Here is a 12,500-nt window from a genome sequence, read left to right as displayed (position 1 = left end):
TCGTAGGCGCAAATTACAAACCTAACACTTGGAGCAACATTTCCACTACTCTAGAGGGGCATGAACTGTAGACAGTGCACGCTTTCTCATTTATCCAATCGCTCGCAAACACATTGCATTGCTAGTCTACAGTGGCAATACAAAGTGACGTTTCACCATGCACGTCGAAGTTCATTACCAGTACCGCGCCAGCATCGACCGGCCGGCGAAGCGACGAGCTCAGCAGCGCATGCGCAAGGCCCGACACCACCCCAACCGAGCTTCCCTGCTTATCGGAGAGAACAAGTGCGCGTGAACACGGGCGCGTCTGAGTATCTGGATTTAAAAAAAAAAAAAGAAAACAAAGAAAGCGTTTCCGAGATATTGACAAAGACAAGTGGTCGCGGTCGCTCTGAATCTTATCGTATTATAGAAAACGTGGGAAGGCGGCGCTTCCTCGAGGGTCAGAAAGTACAATCGTCGAACTAGGTGGCAAGTGGAGTACATCCTTTTTCTTGGAACGGTTTGCAATTGACTGCTTGAATGTGCCGACCACGCGTCGCGGGTCGCGTATAGAGCCAACCGTTGGCAAGCACGCGTCTAGCGTAGCAGCAGAACCGATCGCGGTTGCGATAACCCATCGTTGGCAGCGAAAAAGAAAAACACCCACACGCAGTTTGTAGCAATAACCGTACAAATCAATGTGGTTTTAAATATAGCTTCACTGGTCACCCAAGAAGGGCACCGAAACTTTCTCATGACGCACACCGCTGTAGTCCACAAAGAACAAAGCGCACAAAATAGATATGATACAGCCGCACCGCATTATTTCGTGTTTTCAGCATTTCATTACTTTCGTGTGCATGCGCGCTAGGGCCACGCAGGCCAGGAGTAAAAGGCACGAAAAGAAAAAAAAAAAAAAAAATGATACGCAATCCTAAGCTTTGACTTGACTGCTGTGGCACTCGCATTTGTGTTCTTTACCTTAGGCGAACGCAATGCGCAAACTGAACTGGAATTTCCAATAATGGAAATTCCTGTTTGGCTCATATTTGCGTTTTTCGCCCGAGCAAGCGCTTCACTGCACTACGCTTTGCCCCTTCAACGTGGCTACACTGCCCGGCAGGCGTGTTCTGCGTAGGGCCGAACCTGCAGGCAAAAAGCATGGGCGCCGCCATCTTGTTGAGAGCGGCGCCAGGGACACAATCGCGCCTAGCTCATTGAGTTTTCCCCCAAAACTGAAAAAAATTTGACTTCATTAAACGAGAAAGATGCCACGAGTGCCCCAACAAAAAGCTTTGAGGATTACCGAAGGGTAACTGAGGGCGACGCAACGGGCTCTGGAAAGAAGGATGATGGGTGTGGCGTCACGGGGGGATCGGAATAGAGCAGATTGGGGTGTGCGAGAAGAAACGCTCGTTAATGACACCAAAGTTTAAACCAGGAAAAACAAATGGGCATGCGCAGGGCATGCAATCTGGGGGGAAGATAACCGGTGGCCATTAAGGGTTACAGACTGAATTCCAAGAGGAGGGAAGCGTAGCAGGGGGTGGCAGAAAGTTAGGAGGGCAGATTAGATTAGGGACTACATGGCGACAATCGGCACCTGACCGGGGTACTTGGAGGATCATGGCAGATGCCTTTGCCCTGCAGTGGGCGTAGCCAGGATGATGATGATGATGATGTTCATGATGAAAAGGTAGCAACAGGTCTTCGTAACATACAGGTTAGAAAGATGAGGCACCTTTTAACCCTTGAATATATTTCGCCACATTTGGGCATACGACAAGTTTGTTTTCGAGGCGCTCGGTCCCACTGCTGCGAAAATGTGTACACAAAGGCTGCACAGTAGTTGCCAGAAATCGGGCACTCTATTTTTCTTTCATAGGGAATCTTTCTTCCACTTGGGCAGCGGATTTCGGCGGCAGGGCGAGCTTGCGTGGCCGCGGTGGTTTACGGATCCAAGCGATAGTGAACTCCAAAATCCAGTGTTGGCTTTGAGTGGGATTCATATTGATTGCGAACCCCACGGCTAATCCTACCCCCCATCCCCCCAAGTGGCTCTTTACAGGAGACAATCATTCAGAGACATCGGACAAATAGGAATTCTGGTTCTTTCTTTTGCTTTCATTAATTTTTCTCGAAGCCCATAACTAGAAATTTGCTGGAGCGGCTGTCCCATTTGCGACGCAACAAGTGCGACGCTACACACAGATGGAGTGGCAGTTTAATTACTCTCGTGGTCCGCGAACCGGCATCGTTGCGTGTAGTATAGGAATGGTGCGTGTCAAGTCACTGCTCGCGTTGAGCTTGTGCTCTTCATTTTGATTGAATGAAGTCTCACCTAAGTGAGCGGGGCCGATCCCGGAGGTAGTGCAATACCGGGCCGACCTGCGGCGGAGGTGAAGCAGGCTTCAAGCACTCCGCCAACTTCCAAAAATAGGTTTAATATCGTGGGTCCATATAGAACCCGTATCAGATATTAAGCTGATAAGAACAGATACTACACTTTGATCTTAGCCAAAAGGCCGAGAAGCGATGTCCTTCACTTCACTTCATTGTACTACTGCCTTGTGGGCGCCCTGCCGACATGGGTAACCTCAGCAACAGCGTGGGCAATATTATAAAATTCAGCCTGTGTACAGACTCAACGCTCCCTATCTCACGGATGAACTCGCAACGCCTCAGTCTTTCGCTGTTAACGAAACGCTGTCGCGTAGAAACGAGACCCGAGTGCAAGCTTGCTTGTAACGCGAAACCAACCAAGGCAACCTCGTAGAAAACGGAACAGGCGAGCGGAAAAAAACGCGCCAGGGGAATGCTTACTTCCGTCTGAATGCGACCGCTCAAGGTGACCTTCCTTGAGGGCTTCGTTTCAAGCCCGTGTGCAATTGTAATATACTACGCGCATTTCCTTCATTTCTTTTTATTTACCGCAAGGCCCACTGAAAATTTTGATACGGCACAGGCCGGGACGGATCGCAACGTGTCGAATCGACCGGTAGAATTAGGTAGCATGCCCCATGTACGAAGACGAGCAACATAGAAGTGAATGACAAAATAAATATAGAAAACGCTGCACACTCCTTCCCACCGGAAACATAGAGGGGAGAAAGATCGCCATCTGAAACACAGGCATTGTAAAAAAAAAAAAAAAAGTGCTACCTCATCATCTTTACCATTACCGTGTGTGTGTATGTATATATGCATGTGTGTGTGTGTGTGTGTGTGTGTGTGTTTGTGTATTTATATATATATATATATATATATACGCACACATGCTAGCATAGCTTAAACGCAGCTGGAAAGCTCAGCCTTGCACAAGAACCACCCCCTGTCGCAAACCCCTTTGAAACATTCAAATGGGAAACACGAGTACAGCGAGGTCGTTCGAACCTGGCGCCAAAACGCATTAGCGCCATCTGTGTACGGAACTAGGAAAACCTGCGGACTTTGCAATACAGAAAGAAAGGTAGATGGCGCGAGCTAACGCTCCATTGCATACTAAGAACGAGAGTTAGTGAATAATGGCAGAAACGTCTTGGGAAGAGAAAAAAAAAAAAAAAAAACGCGCAACAGTTGTTGGCTTGTGCAAGCACTCTATGTTACAGCGATTAAAGAGCATAGCATCTTCTACAACAGCAGCTACAAAAAGAAGAAGAACGTGAGAGAGGGAGAGACACAGGCGTGTTTCTTTGGAATGCAGAGCATGCAGCACATACTATAAAGTGCCAAAGAGACGGGGAAAGCAGATGGCGCGAAGGTGTATGTCCTCAAAGCTTGAAAGCAATTTCTAAATTACAACATGTACCGAAGTCCACCTACTCTCATCAGGTTGCTCCCGCCTCCAGTTGCGTTTAAAGTGAAATTACAGTCGCCTCAAAGGCAGACAGAGAGAGAGTGAAAATAGGTACACTTGCTTCGCGCAGCTGCAGCCGTTCAAATTTTACAGCAAGAGCACTCCCGAAAGCACAAAGTCCGCTGCCGCCTGGGCGCAATGCGCTCGCTTCAGTAAATTGCCGTGCTGGCCTCGGCAACCAAGAGGTGTAGTGCGGCAGACTGCTGCATTGTAGCACACCGGAAACCGTGCAGACGTAAGCGATCGCCTCGACATCGCTGCGAGCGCTCGAAGAGACAAAGTCCGAAACCACGTGTGCCGGGGCGGTGCGAGCGCGACGCCTTTGACGCAACTTTTGCGTACAAGCCGCCGCACCGCCACGACGGAATCGCTGGCATCCCGCACGCAGCTGCATTGTGTCACGCCGGCAATCGTTGAAACACCACGCAGTCGTCGGCGTCGGCCCCGACATGGTTGCGAGCGCTGGAAGAGACAAAGTCCGAAACCGCGTGTGCCGGGGCGGCGCGAGCGCGACGCCTTTGACGCAACTTTTGCGTACAAGCCGCCGCACGGCCACGACGGAGCCGGTGTCACCCTGCAGAGGGCTGCACTATAGCACGCCGGGAACCGGCAAAGAACCGCGCAGACGTCGTCGTTGGCCGCGGCGTTGCCGCGAGCACGCGAAGAGACAAAGTCCGAAACGACGTCAGCCGGGGCGTCGAGCACGCCGCCCGCACTGTTCGCACGCGTGCTCGGAAATGGCGAAGGGGCCGCGCTAGCGTGCCTTGAATCGGTGAGCGGCGGTACCGCGGCGATCGCCAGAGCTCGAATCCGCCCTGCAAAAGCCAAATATTGGCGCTCGGCTCGGCGCAGTACGCCGCCGCGTCGCACGAGTACGGCCCCATGGAGGTCTGGGCACTTATCGCTGCTACTGTAAGGGGCCGTACGGCCCCGGCCGACATTGTACCGTAGTGCGATTTTCGGCTTGCGCGTGCTCGTGGCGTAGTCCGCGCACCGTTCCGACGTCGACAATCGTGCCCACGACTACGCGAGCGCTGGAAGAGACAAAGTCCGAAACCGCGTGTGCCGGGGCGGCGCGAGCGCGACGCCTTTGACGCAACTTTTGCGTACAAGCCGCCGCACGGACACGACGGAATCGCTGGCATCCCGCACGCAGCTGCATTGTGTCACGCCGGCAATCGTTGAAACACCACGCAGTCGTCGGCGTCGGCCCCGACATGGTTGCGAGCGCTGGAAGAGACAAAGTCCGAAACCGCGTGTGCCGGGGCGGCGCGAGCGCGACGCCTTTGACGCAACTTTTGCGTACAAGCCGCCGCACGGCCACGACGGAGCCGGTGTCACCCTGCAGAGGGCTGCACTATAGCACGCCGGGAACCGGCAAAGAACCGCGCAGACGTCGTCGTTGGCCGCGGCGTTGCCGCGAGCACGCGAAGAGACAAAGTCCGAAACGACGTCAGCCGGGGCGTCGAGCACGCCGCCCGCACTGTTCGCACGCGTGCTCGGAAATGGCGAAGGGGCCGCGCTAGCGTGCCTTGAATCGGTGAGCGGCGGTACCGCGGCGATCGCCAGAGCTCGAATCCGCCCTGCAAAAGCCAAATATTGGCGCTCGGCTCGGCGCAGTACGCGGCCGCGTCGCACGAGTACGGCCCCATGGAGGTCTGGGCACTTATCGCTGCTACTGTAAGGGGCCGTACGGCCCCGGCCGACATTGTACCGTAGTGCGATTTTCGGCTTGCGCGTGCTCGTGGCGTAGTCCGCGCACCGTTCCGACGTCGACAATCGTGCCCACGACTACGCGAGCGCTGGAAGAGACAAAGTCCGAAACCGCGTGTGCCGGGGCGGCGCTGAGCGCGACGCCTTTGACGCAACTTTTGCGTACAAGCCGCCGCACGGCCACGACGGAGCCGGTGTCACCCTGCAGAGGGCTGCACTATAGCACGCCGGGAACCGGCAAAGAACCGCGCAGACGTCGTCGTTGGCCGCGGCGTTGCCGCGAGCACGCGAAGAGACAAAGTCCGAAACGACGTCAGCCGGGGCGTCGAGCACGCCGCCCGCACTGTTCGCACGCGTGCTCGGAAATGGCGAAGGGGCCGCGCTAGCGTGCCTTGAATCGGTGAGCGGCGGTACCGCGGCAATCGCCAGAGCTCGAATCCGCCCTGCAAAAGCCAAATATTGGCGCTCGGCTCGGCGCAGTACGCCGCCGCGTCGCACGAGTACGGCCCCATGGAGGTCTGGGCACTTATCGCTGCTACTGTAAGGGGCCGTAGGGCCCCGGCCGACATTGTACCGTAGTGCGATTTTCGTCTTGCGCGTGCTCGTGGCGGTGTCCGCGCACCGTTCCGAAGTCGACAATCGTGCCCACGACTACGCGAGCGCTGGAAGAGACAAAGTCCGAAACCGCGTGTGCCGGGGCGGCGCGAGCGCGACGCCTTTGACGCAACTTTTGCGTACAAGCCGCCGCACGGCCACGACGGAGCCGGTGTCACCCTGCAGAGGGCTGCACTATAGCACGCCGGGAACCGGCAAAGAACCGCGCAGACGTCGTCGTTGGCCGCGGCGTTGCCGCGAGCACGCGAAGAGACAAAGTCCGAAACGACGTCAGCCGGGGCGTCGAGCACGCCGCCCGCACTGTTCGCACTCGTGCTCGGAAATGGCGAAGGGGCCGTGCTAGCGTGCCTCGAATCGATCGGCCGGGGGCCCCGTAGGGCGACAGAAAGGCAATTGTGCAGGAAACCGTACTGGCCATTAGCGAGAAATTGCCGTTCGCGCATTCGGTAGACGCGCTGCGCTTTCACGACTTCGGCATTGTGCTGCCGACGTAAGCTTTCAATCTTGCTCGCGGCGTTACGAGGCGGCACGATTTTCGCCCAAACGCTCGTCGAAAAGTGGCACGAGTACGGCCCCATGGAGGTCTGGGTACTTATCGCTGCTATTATATGGGGGTCCCAGAGAGCAGTCGCCCCCAAAGCGACCTGGGTGTTTGATATGCGGCGGGGCTTCGTGCCCGTCAAGCGTGTCCCCGGTATCGCTCCCGTGGATCCCACAGCTGACGTCTGCAGCCTCATCCGCTTGATGCGTTAGGGGCTGGTTGTCGGACGACGCTTTTTCCACGATATCGAAGTGTGATCCGCATCGTCCTCGGACGAATCAAATACGAAAGCGCCGAAGGCGCGGGCGTGACCCGTCGCCTAGCGGCTTTGCCGTCTCGGCTACGTTGCAAGTGTCGGTCGGTCCACCAGTGCTGCGGGCTCGAGAGAAACCGCAAGCCGCGATCGAGTCGACACAACCGGTCTATCGAGAATGTTGCGTGCTTCTTGCCGCGTGGCGATACCCGGCCCTGCGGGGAGGGCGGCCGTAGCGAGCTCGAACGCCGTCGTCTCGGACTGTGCAAAGTGCTACCCTTTGCGAGAACGAAGCGTGTTGGGGCGCCTGAAGGTGGCCTCGGGCATCGCAAAAACGGCGTCCGGCCTGCTTGAAAGGCTGGACGCGCAGTTGAACGATTACCTGGTTGATCCTGCCAGTAATCATATGCTTGTCTCAAAGATTAAGCCATGCATGTCTAAGTACATGCCGAAATAAGGCGAAAACCGCGAATGGCTCATTAAATCAGTTATGGTTCCTTAGATCGTTTCTTCCTACTTGGATAACTGTGGCAATTCTAGAGCTAATACATGCAGTGAGCCTGAAGCCCTTTGGGCGACGGGTGCTTTTATTAGACCAAGATCGATCGGGTTTCGGCCCGTATTGTGTGGTGACTCTGGATAACTTTGTGCTGATCGCATGGCCACGAGCCGGCGACGTTTCTTTCAAGTGTCTGCCTTATCAACTTTCGATGGTAGGTTACTTGCTTACCATGGTTGTTACGGGTAACGGAGAATCAGGGTTCGATTCGGAGAGGGAGCCTGAGAAACGGCTACCACATCCAAGGAAGGCAGCAGGCGCGCAAATTACCCACTCCCGGCACGGGGAGGTAGTGACGAAAAATAACAATACGGGACTCTTTTGAGGCCCCGTAATTGAAATGAGTACACTCTAAATCCTTTAACGAGGATCAATTGGAGGGCAAGTCTGGTGCCAGCAGCCGCGGTAATTCCAGCTCCAAGTAGCGTATACTAAAGCTGCTGCGGTTAAAAAGCTCGTAGTTGGATCTCAGTTCCAGACGAGTAGTGCATCTACCCGATGCGACGGCTCGGACTGAACATCATGCCGGTCCTTTCTTGGTGCACTTCAATTGTGTGCCCTCGAGAAGGCCGGTGCTTTTACTTTGAAAAAATTAGAGTGCTCAACGCAGGCGAGTCGCCTGAATAAACTTGCATGGAATAATAGAACAAGACCTCGTTTCTGTTCTGTTGGTTTTTGGAATACGAGGTAATGATTAAGAGTGGACCAGACGGGGGCATTCGTATTGCGGCGCTAGAGGTGAAATTCTTGGACCGTCGCAAGACGAACTACTGCGAAAGCATTTGCCAAGAATGTTTTCTTTGATCAAGAACGAAAGTCAGAGGTTCGAAGGCGATCAGATACCGCCCTAGTTCTGACCATAAACCGATGCCAACCAGCGATCCGCCTGAGTTACTCAAATGACTCGGGCGGGCAGCTTCCGGGAAACCAAAGTGTTTGGGGTTCCGGGGGGAAGTATGGTTGCAAAGCTGAAACTTAAAGGAATTGACGGGAAGGGCACCACCAGGAGTGGAGCCTGCGGCTTAATTTGACTCAACACGGGAAAACTTACCCGGCCCGGACACTGGGAGGATTGACAGATTGAGAGCTCTTTCTTGATTCGGTGGATGGTGGTGCATGGCCGTTCTTAGTTGGTGGAGCGATTTGTCTGGTTAATTCCGATAACGAACGAGACTCTAGCCTATTAAATAGGTGCGGGGTTCCAGCACCTTACAACCTCTTAGAGGGACAAGCGGCTCCTAGCCGCACGAAACAGAGCAATAACAGGTCTGTGATGCCCTTAGATGTCCGGGGCCGCACGCGCGCTACACTGAAGGAAGCAGCGTGTCTTTATCCCTGTCTGAAAGGACTGGGTAACCCGTGGAACTTCTTTCGTGATTGGGATAGGGGCTTGCAATTGTTCCCCTTGAACGAGGAATTCCCAGTAAGCGCGAGTCATAAGCTCGCGTTGATTACGTCCCTGCCCTTTGTACACACCGCCCGTCGCTACTACCGATTGAATGATTTAGTGAGGTCTTCGGACCGATGTCCGGCGCGGCCTTTCGGTTGCGCCGTCTGTATCTGTCTCGCGTGTGTAGGAAGTAAAAGTCGTAACAAGGTTTCCGTAGGTGAACCTGCGGAAGGATCATTACCGGATTGTGAAGGGTGGCGAGCGCCATTGTTTCTACCCCGTGTGGGTGAAGCAGCTCGCTGCGCCCGACGCTTTCCGCCGCTGGCCCCGCTTGGACGCGGGGACGGCTATACCCGAACATGCCGGGGACTGCCTGAATTTTGAGGGGCGCCCCGTGCCAAATTTGTTGCGCCCAGTGGACGCCGGCTGCAACCTTGGACGGTTGGCTTGGCCGCGCCCGCGGGTAGAAACGGCGTAACGCACACTGGGTGGGCTTTCTGTCCGCTTTGGCGCTCTTGCGCGGAATGGGAGTAAGACGACCCGACCTGCTGCTTTGCCCAGTACGAGGGGAACGGCGAAGCGTGCGGTCGGTCAAGGAACTGACGGTCGAGAGCTAATGCCGCTGCCGCTTAGTACACACACGGAACCGTGGTGCGAGCGCTCTCCCGTCCTCCGCGGCAAACGCTGCCGAGTCTGAAAAGGCTGGCGGCTGCCGGTCGCTTCCTGCGGCGAGTATGGAGTAACGACCCGACTTTGTTGCCACCCAAGTACTAAAGGAACGGTGTGGCGCTCGGTCGGTCATGGAACTGTCGGTATGAGGGTGCGGCTGCCAAGTACGGAAGGAACCGTGGCCTAAAGTGCTCTCCCGTCCTCCGCGGCAAATGCCACCGAGTCCGAAAGGGCCGGAGGCTGCCGGTCGGCTCCTGCTCGTGACGCGCGAGGTGTCGAGATCGCGGTTTAATGCGACGACGTCTGCAGGCTATTCGCCCGCCGCCGAGGGAAAGGCGGCGTTGCTGCGAAGTACCGAAGGAAACGCGGCTTTGCTACGTCGGAAGCGTTCTGCGGTTAGCGGACTTGTGCGCTTTGGGAAGGCGCCGCACGTCGAAAGAGGAAGTACGGACAGACGAGGGACTGTAGTCCCGGTTTCGAACGCACTTGCGGCCAGGCCCTTGCTGGCTTCGTCTTCCGCCTCAAGTAGACTTGTTGTGGCGCCGGCGCAGGGAGCCGTCCCTGGCACTGGCCGAGTGGTTTTGGAGAGCTGCGCGAGTACGCGCGCCGGGCTCTTGTCTTTCGTCTCAAGTAGGCTGTTGGATCAACAGCGGTTATGCTGCGGCGATCTGCCGATGCGAAAGTGTGTGTGTGTTTGAGGCCCTTCTATGAACCTACTGCTGACTGAAGCGAAGCACGTCGATGGGGGTGAAGCCCTGCCCGTGGCCGTGTAGCCGTTAAAGACTCCACAGCGGCTTAGCCCTAATCATGGCTCTGTCGCTCTTTGCAATTTTTAGTGGAGCGATGTGAACGTGCACACGAGACACACGGGTCCGGTGGATGGTTGGCAGGTAAAACCGGCTTCGAGTGCGCGCAAACGGCATAAGGTGCCTCGAGGGCAAGCGAGGAAGGCGTGGGCGCAAAACACACGCGCGAGTAGCAGGAGTGGAGTGCCATTAGGCTTTCAGCTGCTGAGACGCGGCCGCCGAAAGAGCGAGACTGGAGGAGCGCACGCCGAAAGGCGCTCTTCGAAACCACACACAGGGAGACGCCACGTGCCTAAAACCCTGGTTGTACTGTACTGAATTGAACAAACTATTTTTCACGACTCTAAGCGGTGGATCACTCGGTTCTCGGGTCGATGAAGAACGCAGCCAGCTGCGAGACTTGGTGTGAATTGCAGGACACACTGAGCACTGATTCTTTGAACGCACATTGCGGCCTTGGGTCTTCCCTTGGCTTCGTCTGTCTGAGGGTCGGATCACATATCAAGAGAGACTTCGGCGCACAGGGAACGTGCGTCCGTCGACTCGTTTTGACCGCGTCGGCATCATGGACAGTACGTTGAGCGCTAAAGCCACGCGCCAGCGGCCTCACGAGAGGGAGACGGTGGCAAACCGTTGTGCCAATTCTTCGAAAAGACGGAAACGAGGCAATACTACTGCAGCGTGACGAGTGCGCGCCTCTAGTAAGACCGCCGCAGGATGGAGTCGGATACCTGCAGGGAAAGAGCGGTCCAAGCACGAGGCGCGAACGTCTGTTGCCATGTAGCGCGCACGTTTGCGAGAGAGTCGGAAGCGCACGCTTGCGTGCACGGAAAACGTGGGAATGAAACGCCGGCCGATTCCCGCGCCGTGCGCAAAGCCAGCGCGATCGCAATTTGCGCTGTTTGCCTTCGAAGTACGTCGAGCTCCAGAGCTGGTCGCTCGTTCACGTCACCGCAGCTGTGTGGGCGCCCTTCCGGGCTTCGTCGCAGGAATGGGAATCGGCAGATTCTTGCGAGGAGCGGGGAGGAGAAGGGTGGCCCCCGAAAGCGGTTCGACGCGACAGCGCCGTCTGCGAGCGAGAAGAGTCACGGCACGGCGGAGAATTGCCGCGAAACGGAAAATGTCTCCTTCGAGAGCGTGGGTGCCCCGTTGGCGGAGCTGAAGCGTTCCGTCGTAGTCCGCCGTCGGTCCAAGTGCTTCGCAGTCTCTGTCCCCTAAAGACTGGGCCACTCCAGTTGGGGCAGGGGCGACGCTACACGAGACGATGCCTCCCGCCAGGTTTTAGTCGCCCCTGCGGTGCCCGCTGAAGCGGCGCGCTGCTAAGGCGATCTTTGCCTCGGTGGTGTTTGGGCTTCAGACACGGTCGCTTACCACGCAACTGCTCGTGCGCCGCACGCGCGCAGGCGGTTCACCGCCTGCCAGCCTCGTCTATAAGTAGCTCCGTGTTGGGCGAAGGACGTGGTAGGGCGTCGCACTCGGTTGGCGCTGGGTTTTCGAACGTGTCGAGTCCTTTTCGGCATACCGCTCGTATGACGCACGCGCGCAGGCGTTGTGCCGCCTGCCAGCCTCGTCCGTAAGGACGTGGCAGGGCGTCGTACTCGGTCGTGCTGGAATGGGCGAAAGCGATGTATCCGTTGTCGACCTCAGATCAGGCGAGACAACCCGCTGAATTTAAGCATATCACTAAGCGGAGGAAAAGAAACCAACAGGGATTCCCCGAGTAGCTGCGAGCGAAACGGGACCGAGCCCAGCACCGAATCCCCCGTCCTTGCAGGCGGTCGGGAAATGTGGTGTATGGGAGGCGACGTTCTCGGGTGTTTGCGACGGTGCAAGTCCCCCTGACAGGGGCTTGTCCCAGAGTGGGTGCCAGGCCCGTCTCCGCCGTTGCGCGCCCGGGATGAAGCCTCCCGTGAGTCGGGTTGCTTGAGAGTGCAGCCCTAAGTGGGTGGTAAACTCCATCTAAGGCTAAATACGACCGAGAGACCGATAGTTCACAAGTACCGTGAGGGAAAGTTGAAAAGAACTTTGAAGAGAGAGTTCAAGAGTACGTGAAACCGCTTAGAGTAAAACGGGTGGGCCCTCGAAGCTCGAAAGCGGTGGGATTCAGTCTCCGGAA

The 12,500-nt window shown here is 56.3% G+C and overlaps 4 non-coding genes across 4 annotated transcripts in view; 3 read left to right on the top strand and 1 right to left on the bottom strand.

The window, feature by feature from the left end:
* Positions 1 to 2,327: 2,327 nt before the first annotated feature.
* On the bottom strand, positions 2,328 to 2,519 carry LOC140214694 (U2 spliceosomal RNA). Its single transcript, XR_011891628.1, has one exon. It is a non-coding gene; the product is annotated as a U2 spliceosomal RNA (small nuclear RNA).
* A 4,820-nt stretch (positions 2,520 to 7,339) lies between these two features.
* On the top strand, positions 7,340 to 9,149 carry LOC140214688 (small subunit ribosomal RNA). The gene has a single exon (XR_011891622.1). It is a non-coding gene; the product is annotated as a small subunit ribosomal RNA (ribosomal RNA).
* Positions 9,150 to 10,723: 1,574 nt separating this feature from the next.
* Positions 10,724 to 10,876, top strand: LOC140214686 (5.8S ribosomal RNA). The gene has a single exon (XR_011891620.1). It is a non-coding gene; the product is annotated as a 5.8S ribosomal RNA (ribosomal RNA).
* Positions 10,877 to 12,022: 1,146 nt separating this feature from the next.
* Positions 12,023 to 12,500, top strand: part of LOC140214689 (large subunit ribosomal RNA) — a 3,959-nt gene continuing 3,481 nt past the window's right edge. The window contains exon 1 of the ribosomal RNA XR_011891623.1: positions 12,023 to 12,500. This exon is cut by the window's right edge and continues 3,481 nt beyond it. This is a non-coding gene — a ribosomal RNA (large subunit ribosomal RNA).

Source organism: Dermacentor andersoni, unplaced genomic scaffold (assembly GCF_023375885.2).
Source record: "Dermacentor andersoni unplaced genomic scaffold, qqDerAnde1_hic_scaffold ctg00000577.1, whole genome shotgun sequence".
Classification (NCBI taxonomy): Eukaryota; Metazoa; Arthropoda; class Arachnida; order Ixodida; family Ixodidae; genus Dermacentor; species Dermacentor andersoni.
The sequence above is the reverse complement of the archived record's forward strand: the minus strand, read 5'-3'. Positions and strand labels throughout refer to the sequence as shown.